Consider the following 16,223-nt stretch of genomic DNA (forward strand, 5'->3'; position numbering starts at 1 on the left):
TGTGGCATTAACTGAGGTCACTATGACTGCGGCCTCTTGGCACTGAGAGGCAGGGTGCAGGACGTGCATTTTACTAATTAGTGTCATGTACCGGGTTCTGGAGTAGCAGCATCCAGGATGTGGCAGTTTCCAGAACATGGCAGCTTCCTGATGATGGCAGGAAAGACATAGTTTTAAAGCCAGCAGCTTCCCAATTCATACATGGTTTCCTGATTGCAGAAGAATCATTAGCTCCCTTGGTAGCCCAGTTCTGCTTGAAATTGATCCTGAAACCTCAGCCTCAAAGTGGTTCTCAACACTGGCTACATATTAAAATCACCAGGGGACCTCATTAATTCTACACATACACATGCCCTGAGGTTTTGATTCAATATGTCTACAGTGGATTCCAGAATCTATATTTTTTTTATTTATTTAGCGGTACGCGGGCCTCTCACTGTTGTGGCCTCTCCCGTTGCGGAGCACAGGCTCTGGACGCGCAGGCTCAGTGTCCATGGCTCACGGGTCCAGCCGCTCCGCGGCATGTGGGATCCTCCCAGACCGGGGCACGAACCCACGTCCCCTGCATCGGCAGCTGGACTCTCAACCACTGCGCCACCAGGTAAGCCCCAGAATCTATATTCTTAAAAACAACCCAGATGCTTGGGACACAAAGCTAAGGTTGACAACCACTGATCCAGAGATTCTTTCTTTCACTAGTCCTCCCAACAACTCCATAAGCTATTTAATACCCAGTGTTAAATCTATTTCTGTTTTAACTGTCCAGAAGGGTTTTTTTTGTTGGTGGTGGTGGTGGGTTTTTTTTGTAACTGAACCTTGACCAAATGCAATGTCTGGGAGCAAAATCTTCACAATAGGGGTAGGTCAAAGTTTAAGCAGAATGAAAGTTCAAATATGCCATCCTCCTCTTGTCAATAAAGGAGCATTAAAATTTTCAGTGCTGGGAATTCCCTGGCAGTTCAGTGGCTAGGACTCCGCACTTTGACTGCTGTAGGCCCAGGTTCAATCCCTGGTCGCGGAACTAAGATCCCTCAAGCTGCAATGTGCAGCCAAAAAAAAATTTTTTTTTTTCAGTGGTTACAAACAGAAGAAATAAAGACTGTAAGAAAAAGCAAGACAAGGGACTTCCCTTGTGGCGCAGTGGTTAAGAATCTGCCTGCCAATGCAGGGGACAGGGGTTCGAGCCCTGGTCCAGGAAGATCCCACATGCCACAGAGCGACTAAGCCCGTGTGCCACAACTACTGAGCTTGCACTCTAGAGCCGTGAACCACAACTACTGAAGCCCGTGAGCCACAACTGCTGAGCCTGCGAGCCACAATTACTGAAGTCCGTGCACCTAGAGCCTGTGCTCCGCAACAAGAGAAGCCACGGCAATGAGAAGACCGCGCACTGCAACAAAGAGTAGACCACACTCGCCGCAACTAGAGAAAGCCGGCGCGCAGCAATGAAGACCCAACGCAGCCAAAAATAAATAAATAAGTTAATTAATTAATTTAAAAAAAAAAACCTTCCAATGCCCTGATTGGTTAAATGAACTATAATTTCTGGTCTGTTGCTGCCACCTACCAACTATCCAAGGCAATGCAGGTCATGTGGATGTGACTGCTATTCCAATCTTCCAGGAGTGTTGTTAGTGCCACCTAAGTTCTCTTTCATTTCAGTGTCACATTTCTAGAATCCTTTGAGGTGTGTGCTAAACCCTTAAATAATAAGCCTTTTAAGTTTTGTTAGGGCTCTTCACTCAACAGATTACTTAAGTATGAAAGTATCTTGACCGTGAATTACTATCAGATATGGATAGTATAGGAAAAGCAAAAGTTACAAGAAAAGTCATCCAGTAAATGCTGGTTGAACTCCTACTAAGTGTTATGGTTTACAGTATACTCATCTACTGCATCCTTTAAAGTTAACCTTGTTTAAAAATCACGTGTTTCAGAGACATCTTGTTATATAAATATATAGAATTATTTACTTTTCACTACCATTTATAAAATCTTGTCTTAAAAAGGTTGATAATGATGATGAATGTAGTAAAGTGTCAATAATTCAGCACTTAAAACATATTTTGCTGATTGAATATATGTGATTTCCTGAATAGTATACTAACTCACATTTGCAGTAGCATTTTACAATTATACGAACTCCAGTTTGATGTTTACAGTAATCCTGTGAATTATGTAGGCCAGGTGCCATCTGTATTTCAGAGGCAAGGAAATAGCCTCAGAACATTGAAGGGACTGCCCAAGATCACCCAGGAAGAGACCCCATCTAGAATCTGACCTTCTGAGGTAAAATTCAGAGTTGTTTCCACTATGCCACACTACATTCAAGTAGTCTTTCATTCACTCATTCAATAAGTATCTCTCAAGTGCTTACTGTGTGCTATGTGTTGGTGCTGGGGAGAAGGTGGTCTCTAATTCAGAGACAGGGTGGGATAGGGCATAGAGAGATTGTCATGGAAGGTCTCTGAAGAAGCAATACCTGAAAAATGTATAAGGAATGAGCTAGGAAGGAAGTGGGAGAATTTAATCCAGGCAGAGGGGATACGATGGAGAATGCCTGAGCTTCCCAAGTAGGAAGAATTGAAAGGCCATTGTGATGAAGTATTATTAAAAAGGGGGAAGGTGGCATTAAATAGGGCTGTCAGTCCAGGCAAGGATAAAGCATATGTGCCGGGCTACGTAAGCCATGGTAAAGAGGCTGGTCTCTGTTCTGAGTATAGTGGGAAGCCAGGGAAGGGTGCTCAGGCTCTATGCCCCATACTACAAGTCAGAAAATTTCCCAAAGTGGGAAACATCAGCGTAAACTGTTTGGCTCACTTCAGTGCATTTCCATTCTCTCCCAAGATCTTGTCACATAAAGTCCTGGATGCTTTAGCTCCTTTCCAATTCTTCAAATATCTGGATATTTGGTTTGGTTTGGCTTTTACCCGGTTTTGGTAGCTATCCTCAGCTGGTGTTTGGTCTGATACAAGCTAACCTGAAGCAAAAGTCTTCTCTCACTTTCTCTGAAGACTACAGGCATACCTCAGAGATAGTGTGGACTCCAGACTACTGCAGTAAGGTGAATATCGCAATAAACTGAGTCACACAAATTTTTTGGTTTCCCAGAGTATACAAATAAATAAATATATATATATATATATATATATATATATATATATATATATATATATATATATATGCTTTGGGCTCCCCTGGTGGCGCAGTGGTTGAGAGTCCGCCTGCCGATGCAGGGGACACAGGTTCGTGCCCCGGTCCGGGAAGATCCCACATGCCGCGGAGCAGCTGGGCCTGTGAGCCATGGCCGCTGAGCCTGCACGTCCGGAGCCTGTGCTCCGCAACAGGAGAGGCCACAACAGTGAGAGGCCTGCATACCACAAAAAAAAAAAATAATAATAATAATAATAAAAACTAGAAGGACTCAACAGTAGATTAGGTGATACAGAGGAATCTCTCAGTGAACTGGAAGACAGAGTAGTGGAAATCACTCAAGCTGACCAGAAAAAAGAATTAGAAAAAAATAAAGTCAGTTTAAGAGAACTTTGGGACAAACAACAAGCACACTAATGTTTACATTATAGAGGTCTCAAAAGGAGAAAAGAGAGAGAAAGGGGCAGAGAACATATCTGAATACATAATAGCTGAAAACCTTCCCTAACCTGAGAAAGGAAACAGACATCCAGGCGCAGGAAGCAAGAGAGTCCTAAACAGGATCAACCCAAAGAGGACCACATCAAGACACATTGTAATTAAGAAGGCAAACATTAAAGATAAAGAGAGAATATTAAAAGCAGCAAGGGAAAAGCAAAAGGCTATGCCCAAAGGAACTCCCATAAAGTGATCAACCAGCAGAAACTCTGCAAGACAAAAGAGAGTGGCATGAAACATTTAAAATGATGAAAGGGAAACAACCTACAACCAAGATTATGCTACCTGGCAAGGCTTTCATTGAGATTTGAAGGAGAGATCACAAGTTTTACAGACAAGCAAAAGCTAAAAGAGTTTAGCACCACAAAACCAGCTTTACAAGAAATGTTAAACAGATTTCTCTATGTGAAAAAGAAAAGGTCACAACTAGAAATACGAAAATTACAAAAGGTAAAATCTCATTTTTAAAGGCAAATATACAACAAAGGCAGTAGATTAACCACTTAATAAAGCTAGTAGGAAGGTTAAAAGACAAAAGTAGTAAAATTATCTATATCCACAATAAAGAGTTAAGGGATACACAAAACAAAAGAATGTAAAATATGATGTTAAAAACAGTAATCATGGTGGGGGGTAGTAAAAATTCAGGGTTGTTAAAATACATTTGAATTTAAGAGATCAGCAACTTAAAATAATCACATATGTATATAGATTGCTATATATAAACCTTGTGGTAACCACAAACCAAAAATAATAGATACACACACAAAAAAGAGAGAAGAATCCAAACATAACACTAAAGATAGTCATCAAATCACAAGGGAAGAGAGCAAAAGAAGAAGAACGGAATAAATACCTATCAAATATTACTTTAAATGTAAATGGACTCCTTGAAAAATTAAAAATAGAACTACCATACAATCCAGCAATTCCACCCCTGGGTATTTATTCAAAGAAAATGAAAACACTGATTCAAAAAGATATATGCACTCCCGTGTTCATTGCAGCACTATTTACAACAGCCAAGATATGGAAGCAACCTAAGTGCCCATCAACAGATGAATGGATAAAGAAGATCTGGTATAAATATACAATGGAATATTACTCAGCCATAAAAAAGAACAAAATCTTGACATTTGCAACAACATGGATGGACCTAGAGAGTATTATGTTAAGTGAAATGTCAGGCAAAGGCAAATACTTTATGATTTCACTTATATGTAGAATCTAAGAAACAAAACAAATGGACAAATATAACTAAGCAGAAACAAAATCACAGGTACAGAGAACAAACAGGTGGGTTGCTGGGGGCAGGGGAGGAGAAAAATAGGTGAGGGAGATTATGAGGTACAACCTTTCAGTTACAAGATAAATGAATCACAGGTATGAAATGTGCAGTGTGGGGAATATATTCAAAACTTAAGTAATATCATTGTGTGGTAACAGATGGTAACTAGACTTACCATGGTGATCATTTTGAAATGTATAGAAATATTGAATCACTATGCTGTGTACCAGGAACTAACATAGTGTGGTAGGTCAGTTATACTTCAAAAACAAACAAACAAACAAACTCATAGAAAAAGAGATCAGATTTGTGGTTACCAGAGGTGGGGGGTGGGGAGAGGGGAATTGGAAGCAAGTAGTCAAAAGGTATAAACTTCCAGTTATAGGATAAGTACTAGGGATGTAATGTACAACATGATAAATATAATTAACACTGCTATGCATTATATATGAAAATTATTAAGAGAGTAAATACTAGGAGTTCTCATCACAAGGAAAAAATGTTTTTTTTTAAATTTATTTATTTATTTATTTATTTTTGGCTGCATTGGGTCTTCATTGCTGCGCGAGGGCTATCTCTAGTTGTGGTGTGCAGGCTTCTCATTGCGGTGGCTTCTCTTGTTGCAGAGCAACGGGCTCTAGGCATGTGGGCTTCAGTAGTTGTGTCACATGGGCTCAATAGTTGTGGCTCACAGGCTGTAGAGTGCAGACTTCAGTAGTTGTGGCTTGTAGGCTCTAGAGTGCAGGCTTAGTAGTTGTGGCGCATGGGTTTAGTTGCTCCGCAGCATGTAGGATCTTCCCAGACCAGGTCTCGAACCCATGTCCCCTGCATTGGCAGGTGGATTCTTAACCACTGCACCACCAGGGAAGCCCTCTATGTTTTTCATGTTGTATCTACATGAGATAATGGATGTTCACTAAACTTACTGCGGTGATCATTTCATTGTGCAAGTCGTAAGTCAAATCATTATGCTGTACACCTTAAACTTATACAGTGCTGCATGTCAATTGTATCACAATAAAACTGGAAGAAAAAAATAATAATGGTGTTGGAAAAATGGCACCAGTAGACTTGCTCAACACCTGGGTGCCACAAAACTTCAATTTGTAAAAACACAGTATTTGCAAAGTGAGATAAAGTGAAGTGCAATAAACAAGTGCCTGTATTTCATTGTCTTCAGTTACCTCAACACTCTCACCTCCTTTATTGTCCTTCCTTCTCTAAGCTGATGACCTTGCCTAACTCCTCAAGGAAAAAATAAAATCCATGAAAACCACTGCTAGCTTGTAGCAGATATGGCAAAGTAGAGCTCTCAGCAGTCCCACAGATCCAGGAAAACAAAAATTAGACTTCAGGGAAACAAACGCAGACAACACTTGAGAAGTGAGCCCTACATTTGATGTGGCTTTTGCCCTTAGGCCATTTACCAGGTCTCAAGCTGTGCAATGGTGAGAAGGCAAGAAACCAAGCAGAAATCATCTGCTAAAATGATGAGCAGAGCTTTTGGTGATTTCATGTACTGAGCAGAGAAAAATTATAGTTTACGGCCCACCAAGGAAGACGGGCCTTGATAAACTCTCCAGATTTCTGTGGCTACTCCTTAAGACACTCTAGGAATAAGGGCAAGTAAAAGTAGACCAACTCTCACAAAGCCTGTAACAGCCTAAAGTTATCTCCATCCCCAAGAGCATCAATATGATCTGGCCCCACTCTAACTGCTGACAAAACGGAAGTTAAATCCTTTTAGGGGAAGATAGCATCAACCAGACTCTATATAAATAAGTAAATAAATAAATAAACAAACAAATTTTTAAAAATCGGAGTTAAAAATAATACCAGGCATGCTAGTCTTGGTGAAAATTTGATTAACCATCAAGTTAAGAATAAAAAAAGATTTTATTTGAGCAAAACTGAGGATTATAACCCAGGAGACAGACTCTCAGCTCTGACAACTGTTCCAGCTATTAGAAATCGAAGGCACGGTCATACACATTTTTGAGACAAAGGCTCAAACATCAAAATGACATACTGACCTCTTACTTAAAGTTCACCAAAGATATATAGTCCAGGTAAGCACAAAAAAAGAGAGCAGCAAGCCACCATGACCCCTACAGACTTGGGAAAGAATCAATCTTTTAAGAAGTTACACTGCTAGTGTCAGAAGAAAGGGGGAAAAAATGTATCTTTATGGTCGAGCAGGAACTCCCATCTTTTTTTTTTTTTTTTTTTTTTGCGGTATGCGGGCCTCTCACTGTTGTGGCCTCTCCCATTGCGGAGCACAGGCTCCGGATGCGCAGGCTCAGCGGCCATGGTGCACGGGCCCAGCCACTCCATGGCATGCGGGATCTTCCTGGACCGGGGCACGAACCCGTGTCCCCTGCATCGGCAGGCGGACTCTCAACCACTGCGCCACCAGGGAAGCCCAGGAACTCCCATCTTTGAGGAGGTTTGGTTACTGTATAATTCAGATACACATTGCACACTAGGGACAGAGGAAGGAGGTCCAAACAGACAGACAGAGAGAACTTTATGTTTGAATTTTCTTGTCCTGTCTTAAAATATAAATTTTATTTCATCATCAGGAAATAGGACCAAAAGACAGAAAAGCAAGAGAAAAACCGACAATAGAAACAGACCCACAAGTAATCCAGATATGGCAGTTATCAGACATTGATTTTTTTTAAGTAGGAGTATAGCTTATGAGAAAAATATTGTGGGATTACCAGCTATGTGAAATGTTTATCTGAGGTTGGAAAATGATGAATTTCTGTTGATGCCAATCTGCTCAGCAGTGTGATTCCTCCCACCCCCCACCAACAATGCCATCCTATCCCTTGGACTTTCAATATGCCTTAGCCTACTCCTAACAGTTAGAATCTCTAACCCTGTGCTTAAGAATTATTTATTCCAGAACTTTCAAAACCTCTACTGCCTGGGCTCACAACAGGCCCAAAGTGCTTCAAATAATGATTCTCAGGAGATGCTGAATGAAGGCCAAAGTAAGACAATTCTGAGGTGTGTGTTTTGCACTGTTCCCCAGAGTTTCCCCATGGAAACTACTGGGGTAGCTGGCTTAATAGTACATCTTCTACTGGATGTGTTCCCTCCTTTGTTACTTCCCCATTTCTCAACTAGTATAATCTATACTTCCCAAATAAACTCTTTTAACCCAAATCCTCATTTCAATGTCTGCTTCTGAGAGAATCAAAACTTAAGCTCTCACATGTACAGGTGTAGGCATAAATAAATATGCCCAGAGTTGGAGTTTTGCCAGTTAAGTACAACAGAGAGAGGGAGAGGCAAACGAGCATTATTATAAATTTAACGCAAACCTGGGGAAAGTAAGAAAAAATTAAAAAAGTATAAAATCTCATTGGATATATCCAAGTTCCATATGACTTTTCCCTCTTATAAAATGCCCTCTATTCACCCCCATTGTCAATTCAGACCATCTCAACACCTGCAAGATACCTGAATTTTAAAAAATAACGTTCAAAAATATCTGAATAGAGAAAAAACATTCTTCCAGAGACAACTAGATAATATACCAAGAATTGTGTGGTTTCGGAAGGGAATGCTTGAATTGTTCACTGAAATAATCATTGAATTATTTCGGAAGGGAATGCTTGCATTATGCCTCAGTTTGGCGTATTACACTGTGTATGCAAATATTCTCTAATACCTGACTTTAAGAGCTCACATTTTATGCAATGCCCTATCAGCCCTTTTAATCTAGCTGCACGTTATAATCACTTGAGGAACGTTTTCTACCACCTCCAGAGATTTTAATTTAATTAATGTGGGGTTGGGCCAGACTTCAGCATTTTCTTAAAAACCCCACAGACAGTTCTTATGTTTAGCCAGGGTTGTGAACCACAGATCTAAGGGATTGTGATAAATGATGTTTATGTAATGTTTCTCCTTTTCAAAGTGATTTTCATAAAGTGCAACATACTCAAACTAAAATAAGCCACAGTGGCCTGCACAGGAAACTGTTTCTCTGGTTTGTCACTCAGGCCCCAGAATCTACCACTTCAGAAATCTCTCTATGACAATATATGGAAAAGTTCTATACAAAGATGACAAAAAAACTTACGGAACATGCATGACTAAGCTCACCTTTTGTGGTATCTATATTTTACTATACATTAATTTAAAAATAAAGATATGTGATAAACTACCAAAGGTACATAGTAGGGGAATCTGATAACAATTTCCAGTTCTTCCTCATGAAGGAATGTATGAAAACTCTTGGTCATTATGATCAAAGGAATAGTTTCTTTCCCATCAAGTCCTGATTCTGTTCTCCAAGACTCTGCTGATCCTCATCCATGCATCAAGCTACTCTTGTCCCACAGCAGACTGGGTGAGGATGCATCTTGTATCAGAATCCTAATTCTACTTGCAGAGAGTTCTTAATCTGTATGTTTGGAACTGCTCAAAGTTCATTTTTACTGCCAAGTCTTTACCACAAATAGGGACTGTCCCCACAGTTATACTCAGGAAAGACTTGCTACCTGCTTTCTTGTTCCATCTGGAGCCAGCCTTGGTCTGTTCAGCTTAGCCCTGTAGCCCTGTAACTCTCTCTCTAACCTGCAGGCTCTGGCATCTGTGTTCTCTGTAGCTGAAAGCACTTCCTCTGCCTGCTGCATGCCCTGGCTGGCTAGGGAAAGGGGAGAGAGTTTATTCTGCTCTATCTGGCAAGAGGAGTAACTTCAAGCTGTAAATGGACCACTCGTGGTACTTCCTATGGGATACCATTAAATATCCTCTGCCAGCATAGACTCAGAGGGTTGTTCTCTTATATTTCATATCCACTATGTTGCGATCTATACTTTGAAATAAATTAATGCTATTTGATAGTCATACAGTGTTATAAGTAAAGGAAGAAAAGTTAGTGCTCATTTTACAGATGAGGAAACTGGGCCACAGAAGCTAAATCAGAGTAAGTCACAGAACTATTTAGTGCTGGAATTAGGATGAATAAAAAGTACAATAACCATTGTGTGGATCCATATGCAATTTTTAATTGTTTATTTGTGTAAAAAGGTACATAACAGAATTAAGAAACAAATGATGAACTGGGGGAAATATTCACAGCATGTATAAATGGAAAGGCTTAACATCAGTATGTTAGGAACTCCTGCAAATCAGTGAGATAAAAGTGCTGCCTTCACAGCAAAACGGTCAGGAAACTCATAAAAGAACAAGTACAAATGGCCAACAAATATATGAACTAAAGTTTATTAGTGAATACAAATTTAAAACTATGATTTGGTGGATATCTGTCACTTTTTATCTATGCATTATTCCTTCTCCCCTTTTTTGATATGAAACATCATTCTCCTAAATCCCAACTCTGTGGTTCTGGGAGAGCTGATGACATGTGTAATAGACATCTGTTCTTTCTGTTGGTGTATCATCCACCCTCCCTTTTTCTCTTTTACAAATCCTCTGCCTCCCCTGTGAGTCCTTGTGGTTTTGTTGTTGGAGCTAATATCTTCCTCTGTTCTTGTGCCTGGGTGACACACGACTCAGTCCTAACTGATCGGATTATCTCGTCCCCCATCACCATGATTGGCTCAGGGATGAACACAATATCCAAGCTAGGCCAACCAAAGTCTTCATTAGAATCTTTGCTTCAAACATCAAACATGAGGTACAGTCGGCCTACAGTCGGCCCTCAGTAACTGAGTTCCACACCCAGGGATTCAACCAACTGTGGATCAAAGATATTTGGGAGAAAAAAATTCCAGGATGTTCCAAAAAGCAAAACTTGAATTTCCTGCAGGCAGGCAACTATTTACACAGCATTTACATTATAATAGGTATTGCAAGTAATCTAGAGATGATTTAAATACACCGGAGGAGGCACATAGATTATATGCCGATACTGCACCATTTTATATAAGGGACTTGAATATCGTCAATTTTTCTACCTGCAGGGAGTCCTGGAACTAATCCTCCTTGGATACCAAGGGACACCTGTACTGTCTTTGAGAGTCATGAGACTTCTGAGTCATTTAAGCCTGAACCATTTTTTCAACAGGCACAGAAAGTTTGCTGAGAATGAAGCCAACAAAGAGAGTGGGATGAGAGATAAACAGCAAGTCCTAATGGCATTGCCTGAGTCCCTGGATCTAGTTGTTCCTGAAAGCAGCACTCTTTCCTAGAATTTTCAGTTACATGAGGCAACATATTCACATGTTTTGCTTTAATCAACTTAAGCTGGGTTTCTATCAAGGAGATCAAATAAGCTCTGATTATTGTAAAATTAAATCAAAGAGAACAAAGATTTCTCTTTCCTCCAGACCTCCTGGACTGAAATGATGTAAGCCCAGAGCTGCCTGTAACAACATCTCACTCTTTAGAAAAAGCCCGTGTGTAATAGGAGAGCCCGTGTGTAATAGGAGAGCAATGAGGATGGCACATTCTCTGACATCAACTGAGTTCCTGAATCAAGTCAACCCTGAGGCCAACATCCTGATGAATGAGGCAATAAATCTCGTATTTTGCTTAAGCCCGCTTGTATTAATTCTCTGTCATTGTAGGCAAGAGTCCTAACACAATGATATCTTACTTGTATTTGCCCTAAAAAAATGAGATATCAATTACCCTAAAATTGAAAATAGTAACACCCAATTTTATTGATAATCTGCCAAAATAGGGATTCTCACACACTGCTAGTGTTTGAATACAAACATTTTGTAGACTAATTTGACTATAGACCTGAAAAGCCTTAAAAATTACACATAGTTGGAGGAGGGAGAAAGAGATGAATAAGTAGAAACTAAGGTATTTTTACGGCAATGAACTATTCTGTATGATGCTATAATGGTGAAAACATGACATTATACATTTGTCAAAACCCATAGACCTGTATAATACAAAGAGTGAACCCTGATATAAACTATGGACTTTAGTTAATAATAATGTATCAATATTCATTAATCTATTGTAACCACAAAGGTACCACACCAGTGTAAGACATTAATAATAGGAGAAGCTGTGTGGGCGCAGAGGTGTGGATGGGAGCTCTCTATACTTTCTCACCTTTTCTGTTGACCTAAAACTGCTCTGAGAAATAAAGTTTATTAATGAAAAAGAAAGAAAGAAAGAAAGAAAGAGGGCTTCCCTGGTGGCGCAGTGGTTGAGAGTCCGCCTGTCGATGCAGGGGACACGGGTTCGTGCCCCGGTCTGGGAAGATCCCACATGCCGCGGAGCGGCTGGGCCCGTGAGCCATGGCCACTGAGCCTGCGCGTCCGGAGCCTGTGCTCCGCAATGGGAGAGGCCACAACAGTGAGAGGCCCGCGTACCGCAAAAAAAAAAAAAGAAAAAAAAAAAAAGAAAGAGAGAAAGGGAGGGAGAGAGGGAGGGAGGGAGGAAGGAAGGGGGGAATACACATGGTTTATCCAGCAGTTCTGCAATTATAAATTTCTCCCAAGGGAAGAAAATGGGCAAGGATGCAAAGAATATAAATAAAACAATTGCCATGACAAGGTTGTTTGTTATAGTAAAAAATTAGAACTGGAATCTACTCAAATATCCATCCGTTTTCAAAAAAAAGGTTAAATAAATAATGATTCATATGCAGTCTTTGAGAATGGTGATGTTGATTGGGGCTTCTTACCTAGGGTCCTGGGATGAGCTTCAGGAGTTCAAATGCTGGGTCTCTCATGGGAGCCATCTGTGGGTTCCTTGGATGCCCTATGGGGCCTTCTGACCACATAGCTCCCAGACATGGTGAGCACTACAGGCATAACCAGTGGGACCCTGGAATCCCCTGGTCCTGCAGGTCACCCTCTTTGGGAAATTCTTTCCAAAAAGGCTTAAGTCCAAATACCTTGCACTCCTTAAAAACCCTCGAGCACCTCCTAGGACCTACAAAGTCTAAACTTCTTGGCATGGTATTCAAGGCCTCCTATTATGTGGTTTGAGTTGATTGTTCCAGCCTCATTTCTCACTCAAAGGGGACTATTTTTTTTAATACTAGGTACTTTCCTCGGTCACTGTTCAAAAATATAGTCTCTTATGAATAGTGTGATGATGGAATGGTCAATTCAAACCACAGTTTCGAATAGCATTCCTGGCATGGACCAAATATAAAGAAAGTTAAAATGTGGCATGATTTTGTACAATTGGAGGAGTGTTAAAAATTTTAATGTGACACTAGAGGCATTCTCCTCTGACTGGAACAGGGGTTCTAACATTGACCCCATAAAGAGAAAACCAAAGGGTATTTTTTGGTTCTACAGTGAACTAAATTTGAAAAGCCACAATAATGTAAATCTTCATATATCATTTTTTACAATTTTAGAATAAACTCACAGACAAATCACAGAAGACTAAATTGTTATTACAGAAAAGAATACGTTATTCACTTGGAAAACTTAAATTTGCAGCTGGCAGAGTTTGGGAAGTAAAAAGGGAGAAGAGCAGATGAAGGGGAACATCCAAGCACAAACGTCCTCAACAAAAGATGCTCTCTTGGTTGAAGGAAGAGCAGATAGAGGTTCAAGGATATTGTCTGAAATCTAAGAGGTGACTGGTGGAGGAAGCAGAGATTAGTGACAAAATTATGTTTGGAGGAGGGAGACGGCGGAGGAGGGAGCCAAGGCAAGTGAGATAAATTCGCACCCATCGAGACAGCTACATCAAGAAACAACACGTGTTGGGCTTCCCTGGTGGCGCAGTGGTTGAGAGTCCACCTGCCGATGCAGGGGACACGAGTTCGTGCCCCGGTCCGGGAAGATCCCACATGCCGCGGAGCAGCTGGGCCCGTGAGCCATGGCCGCTGAGCCTGCGTGTCCGGAGCCTGTGCTCCGCAACGGGAGAGGCCACAACAGTGAGAGGCCCGCGTACCGCAGAAAAAAAAAAAAGAAACAACACGTGTAGAGATATCAAGGTAATCACAAAAAGAACTAAAAACAGAAACTGCTAAAAGTAGTTACCTCTGGAGAACAAGTTAAAAGGACACCACGAGGAAGCAATCAGTCAGGTCCAGAATATAGGACATTCTACGAGATGGCTGACCTAGATTCTCTAATAAATCAATGGCATGGGGGAAAACGTGAGTTACAGAGTAAATCACACTTAGGAAACAAAACAATCGACTTCAATGTAGAGACTTCATTTGGGATCCCTATTAGGACACTTTTGAAACAATCAGAAAAATTTGATTATCAGCTGGATAGAAAACGATGATATAAGAAACTGTTAATTTTGTTACGTATGATACTGGCATGTACATTAGATTTTCAAATATCTTTTGCAGTTAGAAGCATAGTGAAGTGTTTCTAGGTAAAATGACGTGATGTTTGGGATTTGCTTTTAAAATACTTTAGTGCCTATCCATCCTACCCTTAAAATATAGGGGGAATAGAGAAACAAGACTGGCCAAAGGGTGATAATTGTAAAAGCTGGGTTCATGGGGTTCACTGTACCATACTTTCTTTTATGTATGTTTGAAAAATTTTAAAAAATAGACTGTTTTGTTTTTGTTTTATTTTTTTAAAACAGCAGATGCCTCTGCATTGTGGCATGGGGCTTGGGGAGCAGTGGCGCTGTCAAGACTGTTTTATATTTTTCATTTATTTAATGAATATTTGTTGAGTCCCTACAATGTTAGGCACTGTTTAGGTACTTTGGGGATATGAACAGAACAGATCAAAGTTTCTTTTTTAGTGGGGCTCACATTCCAGTCAGGGAAAAGAGACAATAAAACATAGACATAGACATAATAAATAAATTTTGATATGTTAGAAGTGAATTAGTGCTATGAGGAAAGAATAAAGCAGGGTAAGAAGGACCAGGAGTGGGGCCAGGGCTGCACTGCAGTTTTAAATAACAGGGTCAGAAAGGTCTCATTGAAAATTTAACATTTGAACAGACTTGGAAAAGGTGAAGATTATAAACCCTTCTGAATTGTGGTTGTTTAATTATACCCATGGATTACTTTGATAAAAAGAATTGAAAGAGATTACTTTAAAAATTAAAACAAAAATCTCCCTCCTTCCCTACCTATCAAAATTCTCCTTTATTCTTCAGGCCAACTTCAAGTGAGCAGCTTTCATGAGGTCTTCTTCATCCACAGCTAGAATTAGCTGCTTTGTTTGTGTTTTCTTGTACATCTCTAGTAACTCTAACATGCATTTTATTGTCTTCATATAATATGGCTCTTTATAGCTTTACTAAACATTTTTACTTTCATTATTTTATTCATATTTACAATAACCTTGAGTGGTTTTTATTTATTTATTTTTATTTTTATTGGGGTATAGTTGCTTTACAATGTTGTGCTAGCTCCTGCTGCACAGCAAAGTGAACCAGCCCTATGGATACATATATCCCCTCCCTTTTGGATTTCCCTCCCATCCAGTCACCACTTGAGTGTTTTTTTATTTCAATATCATTATTATTTCCACTTACCAGATGAGAAAGCTAGGGATCTGAAAGAATAAGTGACCTACATCAGACAGCGTCTGAACTCTAGGTCACATTCTCCAAATACAAACGTTACCTCCACTACCTCTCCATAGTTAGTTGTTTCTAAGAGTCTTCTTCTATGTTAAAATTAGATTTGAATCAAAGTACTCTTAGCAAATGATATTAAATCAGGTACTTCAGAAAATCTTAGGAGGAAAAGAAAGTCTCCCACCTAATCAATCCCCAGTCACTTTATAAGGACAATACTTTTTCATCATTTTCATTTTTAGCTCTTCTGGTGGTTGTTTTGTGTAACTCTAGATAATACGTTTACACCTCCATGCATCGATCTTATCACCTTTAGGTGTTCTCTGCTGTCTCCCATAAAAGCGGAGGACTTAGCCATCTGAATTGCCCTAATGTCTTAGGTTAGGACACTTGACTCTGAGACAGAGATTTGTTGGCAGGGGCTTTGGGGACAACCCTGGAGGAGTGAAAGCAGCAGGATTGAGCTGCAGGAGGAGGTGACCTCCTGTGCAATTGCAACAGAAGCCTCAGTCCATCCCCAGAGCTCTGTGGCTGGGAAAGCCCTTCATAGTTGTCATGAATTGAGACAAGAGGGCTGGGCCTTTGTACCCCACCATTGACAATCAACCTGTCATTGGACACAAGTTGGGGAACATAAAATTAGACAAGGTACTTCTCCTCAGCTGAGATCAATTCCAGAAAAAGGACTTGGAGATAAGTTGCCAGCAGCCAATACTTCTGACATGTGGAGAATGAGTGTCAGTCCTGGCATGGGAATCTGAGGAGAGCACCACGGCATCCACCACAGGTCACCCCCTACATGGCTCAGATC

The sequence above is a fragment of the Stenella coeruleoalba genome, assembly GCF_951394435.1.
Source record: "Stenella coeruleoalba genome assembly, chromosome: 13".
NCBI lineage: Eukaryota > Metazoa > Chordata > Mammalia > Artiodactyla > Delphinidae > Stenella > Stenella coeruleoalba.